The sequence below is a fragment of the Pteropus alecto genome, unplaced genomic scaffold (genome assembly GCF_000325575.1).
Source record: "Pteropus alecto unplaced genomic scaffold, ASM32557v1 scaffold155, whole genome shotgun sequence".
NCBI lineage: Eukaryota > Metazoa > Chordata > Mammalia > Chiroptera > Pteropodidae > Pteropus > Pteropus alecto.
The window spans coordinates 16,385,411-16,411,042 of record NW_006438113.1 but is presented as its reverse complement, the minus strand read 5'-3'; the positions used below and the strand labels follow the sequence as shown (position 1 = coordinate 16,411,042).

General features: G+C 31.5%; 1 protein-coding gene and 1 pseudogene across 2 annotated transcripts in view; one reads left to right on the top strand and one right to left on the bottom strand.

The window, feature by feature from the left end:
- The window catches only part of CTNNA3 (catenin alpha 3), a 1,378,877-nt gene that overhangs the window by 423,974 nt on the left and 929,271 nt on the right, over positions 1-25,632 (bottom strand). The window lies entirely within an intron of this gene.
- On the top strand, positions 11,241-11,359 carry LOC112482776 (annotated as a pseudogene).

The window sequence follows — 25,632 nt, the reverse complement described above, 5'->3', positions numbered from 1 at the left end:
CTAGACCCAACACACTCAGCGGCCAGCTCCACACAGCATCAGAGCGCCACCCAATCAGCTCCACAAATGAAACACCTGGTTAAGATGGCAGAGTAGGTAAACTTTTTGGGTAGACTAGGCAGGTACCAGAAGCCTGCTAAAACAACTACTGCTCCATGAGTCAGCCTTCATACAAAAGTTCTCTTACAATTAGCTCTCACAACAAGTCAACCTGAGGGTCAACACCACCCACTAATATGCTACTAGGAATCTAGGCCCAACTACCACAGGAGAGCAGACACAACCCATACAAGGAACACTCCTGGAGTACCAGGTATAGGGAGCTTTAATGACACATTAACATCAATGACTAAATCATCCATACAGAAAATCAAGAAGGAAATCATGACCTTGAAATGAAACATTAGACCAAATGGACTTCATTAACATTATTAAAACATTTCACCCAAAAGTAGCTGACTATACATTCTTTGCAAGTGCACACAGAATATTTTCCAGGATTGACTACATGTGAGGTCAAAAAACAAATTTCTATAAATATAAGAAGATTGAAATCATACCAAGCATCGTTTCTGATCACAATGGTATAGAACTAGAAATCAATTACAAAAAGAAAACTGAAAAACATACAAACATGTAGAGCAGTGGTCCCCAACCTTTTTTGCACCAGGGATCAGTGCTCTTATGAGAATCTAATGCCTGATGAGCTGAGGTGGAGCTGAGGTGGTTATGCTAGTGCTGGGTAGCGGCTACAAAAACAGATGAAGCTTCACTCACTCACCTGCCGCTCACCTGCTGTGCATCCCAGTTCCTAAGAGGTTATGGACCAGTACTAGTCCACAGCCTGGAGGTTGGGAGCCCCTGATGTAGAGGCTAAATAAAGTGCTAAGAAAACAATGAATGGATTAACAATGAGATCGAGTTAAAAATAAAAAGATATCTTGAGACAAATGAAAATAAAGACACAAAGACACTCAAAATTTATGGGACACAGCCAAAACAGTTCTAAGAGGAAAATTCAAAGCAATATAGGCATATTTCAATAAACAAACCAAAAAATCTTAAATAAACAACCTAACATTATATCTAAAAAACTAGAAAAAGAACAAACAAAGCCCAAAGTGAGTGGAAGAAAATAATAAAGATTAGAGCAAAAATAAACAAAATAGAGTCTAAAAAACAATTGAAAATAATCAATGAAACCAATAATTGATCCTTTAAAAAGATAAACAAAATTGATAAACCTTTAGTAAGAGTCATCAAGAAAAAAATGGAGAGGGCCCAAATAAATTATATCAGAAATTAAAGAGAAGTGACGACTGATACCAAAGAAATACAAAGGAGTATAAGAAAATATTATCCACAATTATATGTGAACAGATTGAATAACCTGGACAAAATGGATAAATTTCTAGAAACATACAATTTTCCAAGACAGAATCAGGAAGAAACAAGTATCTGAACAGGCTGATAACTACCAACAAGTTCAAAAAGGTGATCAAAAAACTCCCAACGAATAATATTCCTGGACCAGATGGTTTCCCAGGTAAATTTTGCCAAACATTCAAAGAAGAATTAATATCTATCTTTCTCAAACTATTTCAAAAAATTGAACATGAGAAAAAGCTCTCAACTCATTTTACAAGGCCAGCATTATCCTGATACCAAACCAAAGACACTTCAAAAAGGAAAATTATCAGGCCAATATCCCTGATGAACACAGATGCAAAAACTTCAACAAAATATTAGCAAACCAAATTGAGCAATACATTAAAAAGTCATATAACATGATCAAGTGGAATTCAATATTTGCAAATCAGTTAATGTGATGCACCATGTTAATCACATTAAAATCATATGATAATATCAATAGATGCAGAAATAACATTTGACAAAACCTGGCATCTATTTATGATTAAAAACTCTCAGAAAAATGGGAATAGAGAGAATATACCTCAACATAATAAATGCCTTATATGTCAAACCCACAGCTAATATCATACTTAACAGTGAAAAGCTTAAAACTTTTTCTTTAATAAGAAATTGTTAAAGAATAAGGAATAAGACAAGATGTCCTCTTTCACCACTTTTCTTCAACATAGTATTGAAAGTCATGGTTATTACAAATAGACAAGAATATGACATAAAAGTCATCCAAACTGGTTAGAAGAAGTAAAACTGTCATTATTTGCAAATGAAATGATACTATATAGAGAGATCCCTAAAAATTCCACACAAAAAAAAAACAAACATAAAAAAACTGGTGTAACTAAATAATTCAGTAAAGCAGCAGGATACAAAATTTGTATACAGAAATCAGTTGCATTTTTATACACTAATAAACTATTAGAAAGAGATATTAAGAAAATAATCAAACTTACAATTGAATAAAAAAATTCCTAAGAATAAATTTAACCAAGGAGGTAAAAGATCAGTTCTCAGAAAACTGTAAGACACTGAGGGAAAAAAAAACTGAACATAATACAAATAAATGGAATCATATACTATGCTCTTGGATATGAAAAATTAGCATTGTTATAATGTTCATAGTACCCAAAGCAATCTATGGATTCAATGCAGTCTCTATCAGAATACCAATGGCATTTTTCACAGAACTAAAACAAATAATTCTAAAATTTATATGAAATCACAAAATACTCTGAATAAACAAAGCAATCTTGAGAAAGAATAACAAAGTTGGATGTATCATGCTATCTGATACCAAACTATACTACAAGTTTATAGTAATCAAAATAGCATGGTACAGACACACAAATCAAAAAAACAGAAAGGAGAGCCCAGAAATAAGCCCACACCTGTTTGTTCAATTTATCTATGACAAAGCAGGCAAGACTATACAATGGGATAAAGACAGTCTCTTCAATAAATGATGATGGGAAAACTGGACAGATATATGCAAAAAATGAAACTAGAGCTCTTTCTTACACCACATACAAGAATAAACACAAAATGGATTAAAGACTTAAATGAAGAGCCCAAACCATCAAACTACTAGAAGTAAAATAGGCATTAAACCCTTTGACATCACATTTAATACTATCTTTTGGATATGATCCCTTGAAGAAGGACAGCAAAAGAAAATTAAACAAAGAGAATTACATCAAATTAAAAGGTTTTTGTGAGGTGAAGGAAACCATCAACAAAACGAAAAGATAGCCTACATTATGGGAGAAGATATTCACCAATGACACATCTGATAAGAGGTTAATATCCAAAATTTATAAAGAACTCATACAACTTAACACCAAAAACATCCATTCAATTAAAAAGTGGACAGAGGACCTGAATAGACATTTCTCCAAAGATGCCATGCAGATGATCAATAGACATATGAAAAGATGTTCAATGTCACTAACCACTAAAAAATTCAAATAAAAACGACAATGAGATATCACCTCATACCTGTCAGAATAGCTATCATCAATAAAGCAATAATCAAGTAATGACAAGGATGTGCAAAAAAGGAAACCTTTGTACAGCCACTATGGAAAACATAGTGGTGGTTCCTCAAGAAATTAAAAGTAGAACTACTATATGACCCAGCAATTCATTTTTGGGTATTTATCTAAAGAAATCCAAAACATTAAAGACATGCATCCCTATATTCGCTGAAGCATTATTTACAATAGCCAATATATGTAAGCAACCTAAGTGTCCATCGATAGATGAATGGATAAACAAGATGTTGTATGTATGTTGGAAAATTACTCAGCCATAAAAAAGAATGAAATCTTACCATTGTGACAACATGCATGGACCTAGAGGATATTATGCCAAGTGAAATAAGTTAGACAAAGGACAAATACCATATGATTTATATGTCGAATCTAAAGAATAAAACAAATAAACAAAACAGAAACAGACTCATAGATACAGAGAACAAATTAATGGTTGCAAGATGGGAAGGAGTTGGGGCCATGGATGAAAAAGGTAAAAGGATTAAGAAGTACAAATTGCCAATTATAAAAACAATCGCAGGGATGTAAAGTACATCATAGGGAATATAGACAATAATATTGCAATAACTATTATGGTATCATATGAGTTCTAGACTTTTGAGGTGATCACTTTGTATAGTTTATAAATGTCTAATCACTATGCTATATACCTGAAACTAATATAATATTCTACGCCAAATGTAATTTAAAAAATATTTCTAAAATATTCATAAATAAAGCATTCTGTGTTCCAAAATGCATATTTTTTCAATATAAGACCTCTTTACATAAAGACCACACAAGTTATATCTTGTACTCACTTGCATAATAATTTTGTATGTTCACAGATATAGACAAATGATAGATAGATGATAGATATCGACATCTAGCATTATGTTCTTTATAAATATAAATATATTCAATATTAACATTTACATTAAAAAATGAACAAATCACAAATGTAATATTTAACAATTTTTTTACAAAATGAATATATCTGTTTAACCACCATCCAGGACAACAACAAAAAATGCATTATCTAATCCCAGATCCCCTTCATTCTTTTGTTATATCATACCTCTCAATATCTAACCACTAGTCTAACTTCAGTCACTACTAATTTTGACTGTATTTGAACTTTATAAAAAAGTAATCTATGCCCTCTTTTGTGTTAATCCTTTACACAATATTATGTTTATAAGCCTACCCTATCTTACTGCAAGTAAGTATCGGTAATTCATTTATTTTCATTACTATATAATATTTTATGGTATAGATATATCATGATTTATTTATTCATTCTACAGTTAATAGATACTTGGGGCACTTACTGTTTTGTATTATAATAAATACTATTGCAATAAACATGTATGTACTTGCTTTATGAAGCACATTTATATTGTATGCATTTGAGGGGATATATAACGGGGTGAAGAGTCTGACTCGATTTTTTTGTTTCTAACAGCTTTCAAAACCTGCCACTCCGTATTACCCTTCTACCCTCACACCTTGGAAAGCTAAGAGAGCCCAGGGTCTCTCTCTTTTGGTGTAAGCAGTAAATTTAAATCATTCAAACTTCAGCCCAACAGAGGATACCCTCGCTGTAACTTCAGTTCCTTAAACTAGTTACCCCTTCTTACTCTTTCCAGATAATTTTGTACTTTATTGGAAACATGCCCTCTTCTGCCCAGAAAGCCTCATAATGTAAGTAATAAATCTCTTTACAACCTTTTCTGGTGTGTGTGTGTGTGTGTGTGTGTGTGTAATCACCTGTCTTGACATTCAAAGCACATTGTTGGTATATGAGGGGCTATCTTATGTCTGCAGAGTGACCACAAACTATATCCAGGAGGAGAATCTGTGGTTCACCAGTATGGGTATGTTTGAGATACCATGTAGATATCCAGTTGTTAATATTTGCTTTTAAATTTTTTACATTTATTTGAAATTAAAAATATCCATCCTCATTAAACAACTTGATCGAGATTCTCTTATATCTACTTCAATTCCTCATTTACTCAAGCATTCTTTTTGACACATTGTGTCAGATGAAATTTTAGGTATTAGAAAAAAAATTAAGACAACAATCTTTCCTTTATACATGGGCCATTGGAACAAACATACAATAACAAATAAATAAATACAGCATGCTGCGTGGTGGTTAAGTGTGGAGTAACAAAACAACGAATAAAAAGATAAGAAGTATTGAGTAGAGCATAGATCTTAAAAATAAGGTAGCCAATAATGGCTTTTCTGAGGTGGTGAATATAAGTAGAAACCTGAAGGACAGGGTGGAGTGAGCCATGAAGAGCTATAGAGGAGGAGCATCGGAGGCTATAAGAATGATGTGAAAAAGCTCTTGTTGGCCTTTTCCAGTAAAAGCAAGGAGGGCAATGTGGATGGAGAAGAGGGAACAGGATGGAGAGAATGAGATCAGAAAGGCAGAGGAGCAGTGGAAAACAGGCCAAGTAAGGCCTATGGCTTTTACTCTGAGCAATTTGAAAGTTAGTAAAAAGATTTTGAATAGTGGGGTGATATTATTTGACCTGGAGTTTAAATAATAACTCTGGATCCAGTATTAAGAACAAATTGGTGGAGGAGGAAGTATAAGGATGAAAATAGCTAATAACATTCTAATATCTGTATGGTATATTACAGGCTAATACAATAATCCTGTGAGATATCTGTGGTAAAAAAATAGAATCATTCCAGACATATGATATATTTTTACTATATTTTCAGGTTATGCTGGTAAATTGTACATGGAGAATGATAAAAAAAAATAATAATAAAGAAAGAAAGAGGAGTCAAAGATAACACCACTTTTATTTTGCAAAAGCAACTGGAAGTTATCTTTTACTATGATGGGAAAATATGTGAAAAAAAAAATGGCATAGATAATAGAGGCTCTGTTCATCCCTCTGGCAACCAAATCAAAGTTGTGACAGAAACAAGGAGCAAACAGCAAGGAAAAATCACCTGAGATCTAGATGAATAAGCCATGCAACTAGAGAGAAATCTAAGAAATCACCCTGCGATGGCAGAAGATAGGATGGAGCGAGGACACGAGGCTGCACAGTTCTGAGTGGCTGAGTGGGACAGAGGCTGTAGCAGACGCCTCTTAAAGGGGTCATGCCCACAAGCGGACTTTCATGGTGACAGACCTGCTTGCTCTGAGCAACAGTGCTATCCAGTTTGATGACATCTCGGCTATGGTGGTGCTGTGTCAGCTCACTGGGAGTGGGGAGGGCTTAACAGAGGATCAATGGATACTGCTGGCACTTCTATACAGAGTGAGGCTCCCCTCAGCCCTCACTCTGACAATGTCTCCCTGTAAGTCCCTGTGCCCCTGTGCGCAGTCAAATCTGCACTGAAATAATAATCAAAGGAGAATATGGGACATTATTAAAGGTAAAAATATCTGTCTCATCAGGGTACCAGAAGAAAAACAAGATGTTGAAGAGCTATTGGAAGAAATAATGATGGAAAACTTCCCTAACCTGGTGAAGGAAATAGACATAAAACCCTAGGAAGCTCAGAGAATCCCAAAAACCAGGAATCCAAAAAAGCCCACACCAGGACACATCATAATTAAAATGCCAAAGGTTAAATACAAAGAGAGAATCTTAAAAGCAGCAAGAGAAAAGCAGATAGTTACCTACAAGGGAGCACCCATAAGACTGGTAGCTGATTTCTCAAAAGCAACTATGCAGGACAGAGAGCTTGGCACAAAATATTCGATGTGTTAAAGACTTAGGATCTACAACTAAGAATACTTTATCAAGCAAAGCTATCAGTTAGAGTTGAAGGACAGATCAAGAACTTCCCATACAAAAATAAGCTACAGGAATTTATCATCACCAGACCAGTATTACAAGAAATGTTGGAGGGACTTCATTAAAAAGTAGAAACATGTATCAAAAACAGGAATAAAAAATGGTAACAACTACATTCCTATCAATAAGTACCTCAAATGAAAAAGAATTAAGTGTTCCAACTAAAAGATAGAGTGGCTGAATGTATAAGAAAATAAGACCCCTACATGCTGTCTACAAGAGACTCACTTCAGATTAAAAGACACACACAGACTAAAAAGAAGGTGATGGAAAAAATAAATATTGCCTTGATGGACCTAGAAGATATTTGAGTCAGACAGAGAAAGATAAATACCATATGATTTCACATATGTTCTAAGGAACAAAAAGGACAAACTGATCAAAAACAGACTCACAAATATAGTGGACAATTTGGTGATGGACAGAGGGGAGGAAGGGTTGGGAGGCTGGGAGAATGGGGTGAAGTGTTAAAGAAGTACAAATTAGTAGTTGATGGATGGTTACGGGGATGAGGAGCATGGCATAGGGAATGCAGTTAGCATTTATATGTTGGCTAGGTGGGGGGCCAGGGGAGGGAGGAAGCAATTGGGGGGATCATTTTATGAACTATATAGATGTCTAACCAATGTACTGTATACTTAAAACTAATTAAAATAAATTAATTAATTTTTAAAAAGATGGGGAAATGTGTGAAATGAAAAGGTTTATGAATGATTAAAATTGCTTTAAAAATCTACACAACATGACTTTAGCTATCAAAATAACTAGACAATTTACTAAGTCCAGTCATTAAGGAAAAAATAATTCTTACAGAAAATATTAGGAAAACGGTTTCATTTTTCCTTATCCTTGTTTTCTAAATTACTTCAGTTATACAGAAAACTTTAGCCTCAGTGAAAGAAACACACTTTCAACTTAGATATTAATTTTTTAATATAAACATAGAAAAAGGTCACAGTGTAAATCAAATGATTTTTTATCTTTCTGATGAGTGGAATAAATAATCAATATCTTAATTTTAGAATTCAGATTGGGCCTTGGCTCCTTTAAAACTGGAAGGATACTCTCAAACATTTATGTAAGGAAGAATAAACATTATTGAGCCCTTGAATTAGAAGTTACTAGTTATTAGTTATTACAAAGTTACTAGTTATCAGTTATTACACAACCTGAAAATCACTTTGAGCAAGGAAGACCTAGATCTAACACATTTAGGGACCTTTAATAATATTCATGAGTACAACAGAGAACCTTATTGCAACTGGGGAAGATAACATAACATAATGAATGATAGATTCGGTGGGTAGAGAATGCAACCAATAGTAAAGCCAGTTTTCATAGTCAAACTAGTTTCTCATTCCCCATAAACTTTTAGCAATACTTCCTAATCTCTTTCTATTTAAGAAAATGTACCAATTTTATAAAATGCAAAATAATGAGAAAATACATAAGATTTGAGATCCTGCTTAAATATAAACCTTAGAATTTCAAAAGAGCCTTTGAAGGAAAACTTGTGCAATTCATTGGTCAAATAATAACCTATATTTTTATGTTTCAATTATTATGGAAACTGAAGCTACTGAGGTACATTAAGATGTTAAGACGACATTTTGCTTCCTCCAGTTCTATACAAAAATAGCAACTAACATTTGCATAATGTATTATAGTTTACGAAGTGCTTCCACATACCTTGGCTCACTTGATTTTACATCTTTGATTCAAATACACACTTTAAATAGCAATCGTTATCTCTAGAAAAAGGTAAGCATTGGCAGAGCACACAAATATAACCTAGACTACATTTCATTCTGTTTTGAGGAAAGAACTGCCCAGTAGTTTGCAGCAACTATTAGCAGACATTTGCTTTGTGTAGCTCCACACATACCTTAAGTCCAAGCAATATACTCTCCCCTGCATGCTAACTTCCTTTTCGTCATTGTAAGAATCATTCCTTTGTGAAAAGCCATGGGGCAGTGATATAAGATATGAAATATTTTAAAAACTCTTCCTTGCCCTAGTCTCTTAAACTTATTGTATTCAGAATTTTAGCAACTGCACAGAGATAGAAATGAAGTGAGTAATTTTGAATAGATCTTATTGTTGAGTATTTTTCTACTCTTCACTCAGTTCTGTCCTCCAAATATCTAGAAACACCACTACTCCCAACCTTGTCCTGCCCTCCAGCCATCCAAAACAAAGCTATGATTTTGATTTCCTACCAGTGATGTCTTTCGCCTTCCTCATCTAACCTTCGATATACAGTTTTAGCCCTATGCCCCAGGTCCAAGTCTCTGCTTCAAAATGGTTTTAAAATATACAAAATAAAATATGTATTTATTAAATAATAAACCATTACTTATTGTTTGTTTTTATCATTATTGTATTATTTACTTTAGAAAAATATATTTCAGCTTCACATCTTATAATTGCTAATATGTAAAATTTCCTCTTGCAAGTTCCTCCATAAATGAGCTGCAAGACATCAGAAAATTTAAAGTTTTCTTCTGCAATGACTAATCTAAGTATTCTTAGAATTAATAATTCTCTAACTAGTTTGACATTGATGCCCCCTTAAAGTGGCATATTTAGCTTTATGCTATTTCATTGATTTTAGTGCTTTGTGTCAAATTAGCAATATTTTTCTAATGTCTTCATAGGTCACGTTCCTTGTCATTGAATTTTCATCTGAATATTCTTTCAAATACTTAATAAATAAATGTAAAGGTGACAAAAATAATATACTTTATATATTCCAATTCTGGATTCCATATGTTTTCACTTATTTTATTGAATGTCTCAAAACATCTTTCTAAATTGCAATTAAAATGATATATCTGAGCCCTATCAACATTTTCAATAATTGTTTAGAATCTGTTTGTATTTGAGTTTACCATCTAAAACTTTTATATTTTTAGGCTTTTAAAATGTTGATGTACATATGGTACAAAAATGGAACAGAACATTGTTTTGGGATCTGGCTGAGGGGAAGTTTAGGTTTAGTTGGATGTATTGATACAGTTGACGATTGTGCCAATGCATGATGTACAAATGGCTTCCAGGAATGTTCCTACCACCTACTGTGATTAATTTACTCAGCCTCATGGCAGAAAAGTGTAAAAACAGAAATAGTATTGCAATGTAATGCATGGTTATCTGTAGGTAGCATGTGTGACCTATAATATCCACTCTTTACAGTGGCAATGAGATGGATGCTGAACATTAGACTTGCAAATAATTTTATATTTAAAAAACATTAATCAGATTTAATAAAATATTCAAAAATATTACATGTGTTTAGCTTTATTAAAATAATTTTGATTGAAAATTTTGAAACATAATCTGTATTCAACTTTTAATTTAATAAGTAAATTTGGAACATTTTAAAGAACATAATTATAAACACATATAAAACATTTTATATTTAATATATTGATAAAAATATTGTCATTTTGTGCACTTTGAATACAATCATATATTTAATTCTTTTGATTATTATTAGTAAAACAAATTTTACAAAGATTTTGTAAAATTTGATTATTAGTAAAACAAATTTTACAAAGATTTTGCAAAGATTAATGTAATAAAATAAATTTGATGAAATATATAATTTTTAAATTATCTGTCATATTTTATTGCTCATCCAATATCACTAGCCCATTTATAGAACTTCCAGACATGCAGAAAAATGATAATATTTGGTCATCTTTGGTATTTTGCACACTTTCAGTTATATAAATCCATAGCTGTATGTATATTTTTTAATTACTTTTTTGTAAGGATATAGCTTGATTTATAATTTAACATGTTAGACTTATAATGTATAATATTTATTACAGATATGTGATACATGGATCTCCATTTATACTCTTTTCCTTAAATCCTAGAATGTTAGGACTAGATTAAGTGAAGGTAATAAACAATTTCAATTAAAATACCTTACGTTTGAGTCTACAGCCATGCCACCCTGAACAAGCCCAATCCCGTTTGATCGTGGACGCTAAGAAAGGTTGGGCCTCGTTAGTACTTGGATAGGAGACCACCTAGGAAGACCAGGTACTGTAGGCGTAAAAAAATAAAAAAAATAAGGGATTGTAAACTGATAAGGTCCTTGCAATCTGTGAGGTCAACCAAAGGTTGCCTCACCTAAAAATAAATAAATAAAAATTAAAAAATAATAAAATACCTTATGTTTGCAAATCTTATAGTCCTCTCCAAAGACTTGAACAGAGCCCATGAAGGTAGCCCTGAAGATTTAGTTTCATTTACTTTATGGTAATCTTTACCTGCCCTGGTCCTATAGACAGGCATAAGTTATATCATTCCCATTGGATGATCGTTTGGTGCCTGCTTGACTTTCTATCCCATTAACATTTAACCATAAAGCCACTGTTAGTATATATTTAGCGTACTGAACTACCCTGATGTTCAGTCCATGTTTAAGATCTACTATGTTCTGTCAGTATTTCCTTAAACAATCTCCCTCTCTTTCCTGATCTCTAGAATGAAAGAATTAAACTAAACTACAGTGAATTGCTTGGGTTCAAAACCAGGTTTCTGCAAATAGTAGAAATTCAATAACAATTGATTTTAAAAAAATTTATTATTCTCTTTTGTAATAGCCCAAGGTAGGTGTTCCAGGTTGGCAGGCAGATCTGCTCTACCTACATTGTTTACTGAAGAATCCAGGTTCATTCTCCTATGTTGTAACTCCAACCCTAGGCATTGTCATGGTCTGCATAATCAGAGTTGTGTTCTCTTGGATTTTAGCAGGTGGGAAGCAGAAAGAGAATATGAAGGAAGCACACCCTCAGTTTTAAGGCGTCAGTCAGTAAGTGGCACCCAGACTTCTGATTTCACTCCATTGGCAAGAACTTACACAGCCACACCTAAATTCAAATGAGACTAAGAAAAGTAGCATGGTTGGACAGGCATGTGCTTGGCCAAAATTCCATTTCCATGGCTGAAGGAATATTGGATTTTGGTGACCAATATCCGCAATAATCTGTAAATTGTCTTTAAATTGTGAAATAATAATTTTTATGACTCGAAATGTTTAACTTATTATTTCATGTTTTGGTCAAAAGCACATCTAAAATTTCAATAAAATGAGTACTCCATATAGTGACATATTCTATTGAATCTTCCTGTATCTATGTCGGTCCAAATGGTAAAAACTGTAACTGTCATTGTTATATACCCTCCCCAAATTTGAGTTGGAACAATGACAATCGATATAAATTGTGTGCTAATTTGTGAGATTAAGTGAAGTTTCTCAAAAAGTTTCTCAATAAAAACTGTCTCTAGAAACAGTTATAAAGTGCACTGAAAAACAGTGCGCTTTATAACTGTTTCTAGAGACAGTTTTTATTGATGTGTAAGCACCATATTATAACATTCTCTAGTAAGATATGTAACTATTTATATTAATGTTCTGTTCTTTCCAACTGTGATATATATGTGTGTGTGTGTGTGTATGTATATATATATATACACATATGTATGTATAAATATATATATAATTTGTACTATAACATTAGGATCACATTTTCATCTACAGTATTCTATTAAAAAATTAAGTCTAGACTCTGCACATATGACAAGTTCTACTCTCTTTTCTAAGCATGAAAAGATCAAAAGAATGAGACATACATGCTAATTATGCTGAAAGCCCTTTTGAAATTGCATGTTTAGACTAATGGACTTAAATATACAAAGTTATTCCTTTGTTAAATTCACATGCAAGATAGTGGCTTGAATTTCTTTCAAAATTGATTTATCACAAGTTGAGGGCAATTTGTACTCAGTCATGTTAGCTAATTAATATAATTTAAGTTTATGATTATTGGTGTTACTTTGATTTGATAATAACGATGTAACCAGAACACAGTAAAAACTACATTATATTTACAAAACTCTACCTTAAATTCTCTGAAAGATGAGTGAAATTCTTAGAACCATCATGGAAAATAACACCACAATTTCATGTTACCTTTTGTCAGATGTTTTGTTTCTGTTGTTTTATTCTATCTTGAAGTTATAACTTTTCTAAAACCTTTTTTACAGTGTATTAGGAAAACAGCAAAATAAATTTTCTTAACTATATCTTCAGTGGTAAAGAGAAGAGTTCACAATTTGAGTGTACTTAAGGGCTGATTTAGAATGTTGTGAATAGGCTACTCCAAGCTATTTTAATTCTAAATCAGTAGTTCTCAAAATGTGGTCCTTAGACCAGAATCATCAACATCACCTAGGAAACTGTTAGAAATAAAAAATTCTCAGGTCCCAGTGCAGTTTTACTAAATCAGAAACTCTGAGAGTAAGTCTCAGCAATCAGTGTTTTAAAAAGCTCACTTCTCCCTTACCCACATGGATGGTTCTGATGCCCAATAAAGTTTGAAAATTTTCAATGGATTTCACAGTTAAAGTTCATTTAAAACTTTGGGAAGAGATTATACATAAATTATTCTAATATGCTTTTTGTTCAAAATTCTCATTGAGCACACGAATATCTCAAATGAGGATATGTTTTTCTCATTAAAATCTTATTTCAGGATTTCCAATAATATTGGTCTTAAACTCTTTTATATTAAACAAATTAAAAAAAAAACTTTTCTGAACTACTACTGCTCATATTTAACTTATAAGTAGAAAATAATTAAAAATGGATTTTCTAATTATTATTTTTGATCGAGAAAGTCTATACCAATGGTTGTTAACCAGTCACATGATTGATCCTATAATCATCAATTTCAATAAAATTTTAAGATGATATATAATAAAATAAGGTGAGACAAAAATCTTCCTATTTGCTAATATGAGTTCCATAATTGAGTTATTTAACAACTAGCCTTCTTTTTCAATTATGACTTATAGTATTTTTTTCAACAGTGAATTCCAGGTTCCTAGGGAAGAGTCATAGTTGCCAACACAGTTGATTTGGAAGGTATTTTTAAAATATATCTTACCGTGTGCACATAAAGGAGTATAATATAATTAAGCAGAAATATTACAATTAGGAATAATTTGAACAGCTTTTTACATTTTGTATGATGCTTCATGGATGAGGGTTCAACCTCATGTTATAAGACTTCTGAACTTTAGGTATGTACCCCAAGACCACGAGCTATTTTTTTCTCCTTTAGAAGTGGTATAGAAATTCCTTTTAACTAAAGTAAAAAAAGAAAAGAGGATTAGACAAATTTTACAGAATTTAAAAATAAATTTTAATTGCTGATATTACTATTAAAACAGAAAAAGAAGGAAAAACAGGTAGCTGTATCAACAGAAATACTGTTAATGACATGGCTGCCCTTAGAACAATTGTAGATACAGAGACTGATAATTCTAGGCAAATTGACTATTGGTTTTTTAGTCACTAATATTAAAGAAGGACAAAAGTCTACACAGAACACAGCAGATTAGTAGATGGCAGAAAAGTGATAAAAGAGACAGACCTAGAGCAGAATCATTAAAGAAACATTTATCTTAGCCATTCTTAGATCAAAGGATTTCATCAAAGTCATATCAATTTATTTAACAAATATTTATCGAATGTTTGCAACGTGCTAATCATTGTTATTAGTAAAGAGATTTTTCATTAAGTAATCAGAAGAACCACCAAATAGTTAACAGTGTCTGACATAGGGTGTGTGTATATGAGCTTAGGTTAATTTTAAATTTCTGTGTATCCCATAGTTTAATTTCAATCATCTATATTTGTTTAATTTTTTAAAATAAGTTCTGTGGTAAAGAATACCTTCAAATATTGCCTGAACTGTCTTTCTATGTAAACAACTTTTAGAGGCAGATAATGAAACAGAGATCTGTTCTTATTGTGTAATCTCTTATAATTACCCTAAAGTTATTATTTCTTACCAACCTCCTTGTTTACATATCTTCTTTCCTAACCAGAAAGGAGAAAAATCAATGTTGTCTTATTGTAATGTAAAAGTAACAAAGTTGCATTGATGAGACTAGACTGGACCAAATGGTATTTTGAACTCTTGATGAGAAAACATGGAGAAAAAGACTCAGCTTGATGTAGCCCTATCTGTGTAGACTACTAAATTCTCATATGTGATATTATTTAAAAATAAAGAATACAGCCTTCGCCAAAGTCACTAGCTATTTTAGCGCTGTCCTCAGAACTACTGAGCCAGACTGCACTTACACATAGGATTGGAGTTTCATTGACTGTTATCAAAAGAGTAATAGTATAATCATGAGACAAGAAGGGCATACTTGAGGAGGCACTCCCTAGACTTGGATGAAGAGAAAGAATCAGTCTATTTTTTTCTCTTGTGTTGGGAATGCAGGAACATTTTGTGCCTAGGTCAGGAAGCAGTGGCAGAGAAAAATTTGGTACCTCATCTGAGGCCAAAGGGGAACAATAAAGTCACAAATGGAGAACCTTTTTACTAGGAAGACCAAAACTAGCAGGATCAGAGGAATTATAGTATTATGTGACAGTACTTTGAAGATTCCAAGAAATATTAAGAGTAAACTGAAAGAAATATTATTTTTTTACAAAAGGCTGCTTTTTACAAAAATAAATACTAATTATGAATTTATATAAAATTATTCTATGTTAAACATCCTAGGAAAAATACATAATCCAAGAAGTCAGTCTCTCAGGAAATGAACAGTTTTCTTTAGACATGCCAGGAAAGAAAGACTGATTTTATCCACAACTGATTTACTTAGTATATAACCCTAAAATACATGTTTCCTTAAGCATTTAATAATTTTTTGCCTTTAGACTAACAGAGAAAATTAGAGACTCTATGGTGACTAATAATATAAGTCAATAGTAAATAATAATTTTTCATATACCCATTGCCCACTAGAATTTGTATGTATTCAGTTTTCTACTATTTTATATAAATAGGTAGAAGTATAATAATTACAATAAAGAATAAAAAAATTAGCTCATGTTAGCTGTTTCTACATAAACTCTTATTGTTATCAATATATAAATTCAATATGATAGCCATGACAAGTCAGGCTTGGTTTTCTAACCTATAAAATAGACACAATACTTTTACTTGCTTTGCATATCTAAAGGATCAAATTTAAAAGTACATACAAAAATCCTATACATATTACCAATCATATCTAAAGAAGTCCATAATCTATAAGTAATATCTGAAAATGAATGAGAAAAAATTAAAAACCATTTTAAGTTATAGCTGCACCAAATTGCAGCATAACTTCCAATTTAATTTACAAATAACTTGACTTAGGACTGGCCAGTATTAATCAGTTGATTCAATCTTTTAAAATTAATTTAATTCTTAATTTTGATACACAAAATTTTTTTTAAAAGTATGCTTTTACACCAATAAGGCCAACAATAACTAAAATTTCTTTGCTGTGAAACAGATCATAAATACAGAGTAGGATATATAAAATAATATTTATTAACAAATAATCACCACCCATGCTGAATAACAGGATATTGCAAAGATTCCAAGACTCCTCTGTGTGCTCCTTTCCAATCACATCTCCCATCTTTTCTCCAAGGTTAACTATTATCCAGACTTTTGTGATAACTATTATCTGACTAGTTCCTTTTTTTCTTTACATTTTATTAACTCTGTATTCATCACTTAATAATATCATCTATTCTACTTGCTTTTGAATTTTATATAAATAGAAATCTATTATATATGTTCTTCGTGGTTTGCTTATTGTTAAATACAATCTTTGTGAGATTCATCCATGTTATTGTATGCATCCATAGTTCACTCTTTTCATTGTCTAATTATATTTCACCATGTGAATATACAAGTTATTTATTCATTCTACTATTGAAAGACATTTGGGTGATTTCAATTGTTCAGCTCTTATGAAAAATGCTGTGAATACTTTTGCCTGTGTGCTCTACTGTACACGTGCAAGTGTTTTTAAATTACCTTATTTTGGAATCGTTTATTTGTAAAGTATGTGGATTTCAACTTAGATTTGCCAAACTGTTTACCATAAAAATGGTTAATAATTCCAGTTACTGCACATCTTCAACAATAAGAGGTAATGTCTGAATTTTTTTGGCCAATCTGGTGAGTGTGAGTTGATGTGTTATGATGATTTCCATTCGAAGTTCATTGATAAAGAGCTTAAACACATTTTCAAAGGTTTATCTGACAAGTAGATTTCCTCTTCTCAAATCATTTTTCTTTTGGCTTACCTTTTTTTTTCTTTTGGTATTAATCTGCTAGCATTCTTTATATATTCTGGAGAGTGGATCCTTTGTTAATCATATGCATTAACAACTTTCACTGTCGTTTCACTCTTCCTGTATCTCTTGATAAATATAATTTATCCATTTTAATGTAATTAAATTTATTAATATTTTCCTTTATGGGAAAAATTCCTATGTCCAGAGTGGTTGCACCAATTTTCAGTCCCACCAAAAATGCACATCATCTTTACTATTTAGATCTTTAAATCATGTAAAATTGTTTTTTCAGTTTTTAAAATATAAATCCAATTATATTTTTAATACTTCCAGAATTGTTTATTGTAAATTCTATCGTTCCTCAATATCTCTTTAGAACCACCTTTATTATTTATGAAGTGTCTATATATACTTGGTTCTTTATTTCATTATCTATATTCATATCCAATTCTATATTTACATCAATACTTGTTCTAGTGCCACACTACTAAACACTAAATACTAAAGGTATCGCTATCTGGTTAAGGAAGTTTGTTCAATTTCTTGTTCTTCAAGAGTTTCTTGGTTATTATCGATTCTGTGCTTTCATTTCAAATTTTAAAGTCAGTTTATCATTTTCCACAATTAAAGACAATATTAGAAAACTAATTAGAAATACTTTAAATCAACACAAATTATGGGAAATTTGGAATATCCCATAATTTGAAATTTCTTTGCAATATTAAATATTTCAATAATTAACATGGCATATTAGTCTATTTATTGGTTTTGTTTAATGTCTTTATCAGCAATTCTCAATCACAAATAATTATAGTTTCTTTCAAAAACATTATTATAATTTACAGTTTTGATAGTATTTTGGAATTAAATAATATTTCTCACCTATGTCGAGCCCATACTATATTGTGGGTATTGTGTTTAAACTAGCATGGAGTCAAAGATAAATATGCCTACTATGATGGTGTTATTTAAATGTGTTTTAACTCTGTATCGTTTTTGTATCTTGTTTCTTTTCAAAATATTCAGCTGAATGAGTTATTGGGTTTGTTTTCCATATGCTCAAGGAAATATTTATATCATTATAAATCCTTCCTGTACATTCTCATCTAGAAATCATCAAGGAAAATTTCAGCATGAAATAAAAATTTTAAAAATTAACACACAGATACACACACACACACACACACACATGCACACACAAAACAAAGCTTTCAACTCAGCCAAGATTATGCAAATTACTAAGTAAAGCTAATGAACTGAAATTTAATAGCAATCCAGAAATAATAGGATAAAACCTGAGCTGATTTTGAAAACAATCCCAAATGAAAAATAGATCTCTGTTTGGAGACAGTTTTCATTTCCAGGGCTATTTACTCCTTTGTATGAGTGAATAAAGTTGAGAAATTCAGTTTCTCCTCTAGTTCAATAACTCACCTAGCTATATGTCACACAGTTTTGGTCATTTTCAAAACAGAATTCTAGAAGTAGTGAGATAAAACAGCATTTTCCTAACTACAACTTATTTAAATTGTATAATTTGTAGTTTTCTTAGGAATTATGGAAAGAATGGAATTACTTATTTGCCAACTTTGATGTCCCTAGGTCTTCAATCAATTTCATTTTTCACATCTATGTATTTCTTCCAGTATTTTTTATTTATTCTTCTATTTATTTATTCACTTATTCATTCATTCAGTCAAATACACATTTATTCTTTGGACAAATCTGGCACTAGTGTTATATCAGTTGTGAGAAAGAAATCTGGCTTCTGTGCTCAGAGATTTCACAATCACATCAATGACATGTAATTTTCATATATTAGAAAAATTTTAACATTTTCTAAGTAAAAATTTAAATATTAAATACAGTTAAATATTATTTCTGAAGCATGTCATAATCCTAAATCTGATACTAATTCATGGGAAAAACTGACTCCTAATAAATTTATCAATAAAAACTGACTGCTTTTAAAGTATGCACAGTGAATAAAAGAGAAAGAACACAAAAAAATAGAAGATAGAAAAAAAATCAATTCAGTTCACAAACGTATATATATATATGTATTGCACATTTATGTAAGTATATGTATATCTGTAAGACAGCCCAGTTTTCACCACAAATTATAGCTTAATTTCTTAAAAATATACAGTATTGGTAGAACATTTAGACATATTAAAAAAAAACCTTTATAATTTAAAAAATATGCAAAGGTTCTCCATCAATTTAATTATCTTTAGGCTGCCAAAAATTAGACATTATTGACAAACCTAAAAATTAATTCATTATCCATTAATTCGATAAATATTTACTGAGTACCTACTATAAACCATATGCTGTTTTAAATATTAGAGTACAGAAACAAACAAAATAAAAAACTCACTCCTTTGTGGCTTACATTCTGACCTCAAAAGCTAAAAATAATAACAAATAATGTTTGTTGAATAATTAATATATTCCAGGAGCCATACCTGTTGATCCATGTATGCTTTTTCACTTAATCTTCACAACACCATACTAACGGAGGAATTGTGCCCATGTTAGAAAGAAATGAGAAAATAAAGACTGAGATGTTAACTCCCATCCAAGATTAGGCATAAATGTGTTTGTGTGTGTGTGTGTGTGTGTGTGTGTGTGTGTGTGTGTGTGTCCATGCACGCTCACGCGCTTGTACGAGGTGGAGAAGGGACAGATATATATTCTAGCTGAAAGTAATTTTTTTTGTTAATAGTTTGAAGAAACTTCAAAATAGAAAACTGCCAACATTTTTTATTGTCTAAGATGGAATTTATTTATTGTCTAAGTTGGGAACTTGAGTTTACCTGTAAAGGAAAACTGTTCTTTTGTGCTGAGAAACCAACACAGTTGGCTTTATATATTATATAAATAAAAAACAAGCACTCATTGATCTTCCAACGTTGTCATTTCCAAATCTAAAAACCGTGAAATATATACATATGACTGTAAAATTAACTGTTTTGTTTTCTATACATATTGAGTGTGTCTATCTTTGCTTTTACTACTACTACCTCCAGTACTACCATTAAATAGCTAACATTTCTTAAGTGCTTATTAAGTGTAGAGCATTAAGCAGAGGCTTTGAATAAAGTGCCTCATTTAACTATGACATCATCCTTCCACTATTTTTCTAGGCATTGTATAGGAGAAAAAAAAAATAAGAAGAGTTTCATTTTATCATTAGTCACACCACTTTTAAGTAGAAGAGCTATGAGCTGATGCTTTAAACCAGGTTATTGTAAGAAGAGTTGTCTTAGAAAAATATTCAATTTTTTGCTAAGTATGTATTAACAATTTCATTTACCTATATACTATTGCTTTTTTTAAAAAAGGCAATGGCATGTCTTTTTCTGAGCTTTTGCCCACAGGAAAATGGACACAGAAATAAAAACAATTCAACAAACATGTGCAAGCCTAGGTTTTTTTTTAATTGACTGAAGAAAGAATCAAATGAAGTTTAGTTGGGCTTGGTATAAAAATACAGCTCCTTTGAAATTGTTGTCAACATTTAAACATAAAAAACTTGTGCATCTTTTCTTTTTGTGCTATGTGGCAATTAAGAAGGAGGCTGCTGTGATTCAGCTAAGGGTAAAATGGGGTTGCTTTATCATAGGCCAGTGTGGAGCCAGTAAGGGCAAAACTAACCCCTGAAGAACAGTACTTTCATGGTCAGCATCCAAAGTGTGGAGCACAAGAGAGATTAAAGCAAAAGAAGGATCTTTTTCCTAAGCATATGCGAGGCAACACCATTGGTAGCACTCTGCAATAGCTACAGGAACTCTTAGAGGTGAACTACACTGTTTTCAAGAGAGTTGATGGGTAGCCTAATAGTTAAGAGGGTAAATTCTGAATTTACACAGATTGAGTGCAAAGTCTTCTCCTCCATTTATTATTGTACATTTTTGAGCAAATTATTTTGGACTAAGTTTCCTCAAATTAAGTTTATAGAAGATAAAAATGCTCCTTTGAATTCCTGAGAGAATTCAACATCATCATTTAGATAGCTAGCAAAGCATCTAACTCAAGTGAAGCACCCAAGAAAATCTGGTTAGTATTTTTAGAGTGTGTACATATATATAATCCTCGGCTATCAATCACAGCTCTTCATTCCATAAGATCATGGGCAAAAAAAAAAAAAAAAAAATTCTCCTCTGGCAATCTTCCAATTAACTAGAATTTATTTGTTGTTCTTATTTCTCATACCTCTATTCAGCTATGAGAGGTAAAAAGAGATGTAACCTACAGAATACTGGAGCAACTCTGAAGTTCATGGGATCCTTTTATACGGGTAGTTCAGGAACAGACTAATTTGCCTTAAATTTATATTAACATCAATGACCATTTCTTACTTTCCATCCACCCTTATAAATCTTTAAGGGAAAACCTGATAGAGTTAATAAAAATTGATTTCCATTTCCAAGAACTGGACTAACAACAACAACAAAAAACCCATAAAATAAGGTCTATTAGAAAACCTCACTAAAATATTGAAGATTATCTAAATTCTTTGTTTTCCCGTAATACAGCTCTTCTTCCTTATTTCATTCAATTAAATGGTAAGAAAGGAGGAAAATGAGAACCACCTCTCAAAAGAGCTAAATTTTCTCTGTAGTCACTACAAGTACATCAGTTAGTCTTTTATAGTTGGCACTCTTGAAAACCAAGTTTAAAAAAAATCAGGTTGTTATAGAACTTGGGTTCATGGAACATAAAAAAGAAGTATGATCCAAAAGATTGTAGTCATAGTTGGAAAGGAAAAGCCTGGAATGCTATAAAAAATTTCATTTATTTTGTCTCCTCTAAAAGCAAACCACATTGCTATTCTCTCTTCAAAACAATTCAAACAAAATACAAGTACTCCAAATTTTCTTCCAAAAAGTAATTTCATTTTACATTTTTTTTAAAAAAAAGGCGAAAGTAGGTAAAGAGGATAAATGAATTCATGGGTTTCAGAAAAGATGAGCTTTTTAATTTATATATTAAAATTCATATCTTTTAGGATATAAAAAAGGAAGAGTGAGCGTCTCAAAACACACCTGGAGATAGGTCACTCCCAACTTCTGGGAAGCAAAATGATTATGCACAGAGTATGAACTAGACAAAGATATGCAATAAAAAAAATGTGGAATTGGCTGAACAAAGGCTATCATCAGCAAGCAGAAAAACTGATTGGAGCCTGGGTGATGGTGACAGCAATGAGATTAACTGCAATCTTCTGCCTTCAGTTTAACAACACAAACTAACATTCACTGGTGTGTTTAAGTTTAGAAAACAAATACTGAAGCAAAATACAGATTCTGTTAAGAAATATCTAAAAACAGCTATTGGCCAATACTCTTTAAGAAGCCTGGTGACTATTTAAAAATTCCTCATTAAAATCTCCAGGAAAGATACCAGAAATTAGCAAGATAAGTGTCATAAATCAACATCATCCAGCAAAGCAGTTCAGGTCTGTAGGTAAATAATCATTGCCACCAATAGTCATAGTCAAAATATGTGCAGTTTAAGTGACTCTTCTTATATTCTCAACACAAAATTATGTTTTAATAAATCTTCCTCCAAATTCTACCACTCCTCCAAATACTTATTAAATAAATATTTACTAGCAAGTGGTCACAAAATTATTCATATAGTTCTATAAGTTGATGAAGTCACAAATATCTATCTTTTTAAGTAACTAGACCATATTTTGCATCTTGTATGATTAATCACTTGAAATAACAATAATATTCCGAAGGACTGATTCCATTTACCTTAATAGTAAGCACCAAGAACCCAGGAATCACTGTATATGTTTGAATACAGGATTATTAAGGGATCAAGCCTGAGTCAACATCCATAAGAGTCCAGGCTACAGGTATCATGAATAAGCAAGGGTTTTCTTCACAATATTCTAGCTAACACACGTATCTTAAATGCCACTTATTTCACCAATGAGAGCCCATTTCTCAAATCTACTCTACTAAGTTATAATCCATGAATTTTATCAATGAAAACTAATTTTCAATATTCATTTTGCTAATTGTTAAAGCCTTCGATGTTGATCAAAGATAATAATGGAATGGCTTTTAGTAGGTCCTCTGGAGTGAGAGTTTCCTGATTAGAATGCAGTTGTGAATTCTTGATTAAATAAATGAGTGTTCCTACAGTGTAGCATAAACCACTCAGACTTACATCACAATGTTTAAACTGAAGTATTTCAAATTAAATTGTAGACATCATAATAATAAAAATATAAAAATATCTAATAAATTACCATGTATGAGTAACTGGCACATGGAAAGAGGTCATATGAGTCATCATAGGGACTAAAGTTTTTTGTTTTTTGTTTTTTTAACTAGCTATACAAAGTGAAAAGGAGAAAGTGAAAAGCCTAGGGTGAAGTAGGGGGAAAGACAGAGTTAAAAAGATCTAATAAATAGCTAAAACGTTTTACATGTGAATAAATGACCTATAAAAATAATTTCTTTAGGTATGTCAAGGGAGGGAGAGTAGCTAGAGATTAATGGAGTTGGGCCATTGAGAAACAAAGGGCATGTTCAAAGGAGAAGAGGAGAGAGATCTAGCTCATTTTGACTTATACAAGAAAAATGAATTTGATCTTTAGAGCAAATGAGATAGAGATATTGCATAAAAGAGTGTTATGATAGTAAGATGTTCTAGATTGTATTGACAAACCAAGACAGATCACTCATCAGAAGTGACTGGTGCCTAATCAAGAGTTTGAAAAATTCCAGAGGTCCGATTATCAAAGTTTTGCTCCAAAGCTATTAACCTCCTATCTTTATAAATAATCAATGAGACACAGCAAAGGCAATTATCAACTCATCTCTTGTCCATATATGGTTCATAGGAGGGTTTTGTTTATTTTTTTCAAAATATTCATTGGATGAAAATATATTAAGAATTAAGTGAAGGACAAATACTGAAATATCCCATTGATTCTGAAAATAGATGTACTAGAAGAAGATTCAAGAATGACCAACTCGAGAGTTATAAAATTATAAAGAGAAAAAAAATAAAGGCATAAAGAGTTAAAAATAATTACACATGCTATTTCTTCTTGATACTCTGCAACTTTATACACATGCTAAAATGATACTTTTGACATGAAGTCTTTCCCCTTCTACTCTTTCATAATATTTTATGTACACTTATAAAAATTAACAAGAATTTTGTTGTACTGTGGTTCATTAACACACATGATTGGATACTTTAGGTAGTAACCAGAGTCATTAAATTCTGAACCATTAAATTCTTCACTAGTGACTGGCAATTATAGGAGGCTGGGGCAAGAAATTATAAAAATCAGACATAGGCCATCATCACCTACGGGCCCAACTAGGAAGGAAAAATTTAGCCAAAGGCCTTTTATTTATTGATAAATACACAGAACATTCTATGGGCATAAAAAATGCTCATTTTCATTTCTTGAGTAAACAGCCTTGGTGAGAGCATTTGATTGTCAGCATAGAATAAAACAAATTTATTTTGATAGTTTTTATCAAGTGAGAATTAGAAAATAGATAACCCTGTTGTTTCCCATGTTGATATGGATAAATAAACATATTCCAATTCTGGTCTATTTTTTGTGCTTCACTCTGTGAAGTCTATTTCTTGACTTTGGAAACAATTATAACTTCTGACCTTTATCATTTAACAGCTTAATTTGATATATTTTATGATATTTTAGGAATTTCTGCTATTTCTTATACTAGAATATAAGTTATATAGTTCTTACTCATATCATTTTGCACACAGAAAGTACATCATATTTGTTTGATATCTATTTCAAGTCTGTAACACACAAGTTCAGAAAATGTGATAGAAATCATACACATGTAGGTACACAATGTAATCAACATATAAGCTTATTTTTTTATGATATTATATATGTTAAAAATATAAACCTAAAGAAGAACTTATATAAATTCATGAACTATAGATTAGTGATTTATTATTGAGGAAATGAGATTTTTAGAATATATTTTTAGTATCATTAGGGCAAGTCTCAAATGTCAGTTGTCTCATATAAATTAAATTTCTCCGTCTATTTGAACTCAGGCAGCATGGTCAGGGAAAATAAAATTTAAGCAAAATAGCACTTCCTAGTGGAAGTATGTGGTAGTTCCCATGTTTTCTTTTC